Raw genomic sequence first — 1,078 nt, 5'->3', positions numbered from 1 at the left:
GTTATTTCTAATGTCATCAATGGTCCAAATTCATGTCAGCCTCTTTCGGCGGTACTTGGAATCTTGGTTTGATAGAATTTCATGAAAAAAAGCCTAATGAACTGTTTTACAGAGAATTGTCACTTATATATGTTGTTTTTATGCAGTTAATGATAAACCAATTTTTTTATCTACTCATCTTCTTATAACAAGATTTTCATGCTTTACAACTATCATTTAAATTCTTCAAACATTTATTCAATGTCAAAAAAGGTTATGTAAATCAAGTAACGACTCAATAAGGTATTTCCAAGACTCTTCACTCATCAAAATTCTCTAAATTGTATTAAAAGAAATTATTTCTCAGTTAAATGTATCTCTGTCGATGGTTTTGACTTGTATTAAGTGCGAAAAGAGGTTTTGACTTCAAATGAGAGAAATATATTTGATAAGATTTTATTTTTGCAGTGTACCTGAATAAACACCTCAAAGTACATTCATGCCTTACCTTTAAAAAATCTTCTGGCACTTTATAAGTTACATTATAAGTTACAATGAGCGCTTAGTACATGTAAAGAAGACTCACATGAATTTGAACACGACAGTAAATGTATCATTTTAAAGCAAAGTTTAAATAACAATGCAGGTCGAGAACAGTGAATTCATCACCGTGAAACACTTTTATTTTTCTGTTAATCATTCCTTCTCTGGTTTTTTTCTCCATGTTTGAATCTCTCCGTATCGCTCTCTGTCCTGAGAGACAAAGCTCAGGGTCAGAGAAGGTCGAGCCTACTGTAGACATCTGCTAATTATCCCGGCGGGCCGGCCCGTCCAGTCCTACAATACCTCTGGCTCTGTAGGTGTCTGTAGCTGGGAGCGACCTGGCAGCTGTCACATTCAGGAACATTTACACCCCCACCCCCCCTCTTTAAAACCTGCTGTATCCCTGTGATGCTGTGTGGACTAAAAGCTGAGACACAGAGATGTTTAATTGTAGTTAACCCTTTATTGTGCAAGTTATCGTTTTTGATCACTTGCATCCCCATTACAAATGGAGTCCCCTCCCTCAGTGAGGTCTAGAAGCAGAAGATCTATATCC

Source organism: Cyprinodon variegatus, unplaced genomic scaffold (assembly GCF_000732505.1).
Source record: "Cyprinodon variegatus isolate N-32 unplaced genomic scaffold, C_variegatus-1.0 Scaffold1213, whole genome shotgun sequence".
Lineage (NCBI taxonomy): Eukaryota > Metazoa > Chordata > Actinopteri > Cyprinodontiformes > Cyprinodontidae > Cyprinodon > Cyprinodon variegatus.
This window is presented reverse-complemented; position numbering follows the sequence as displayed.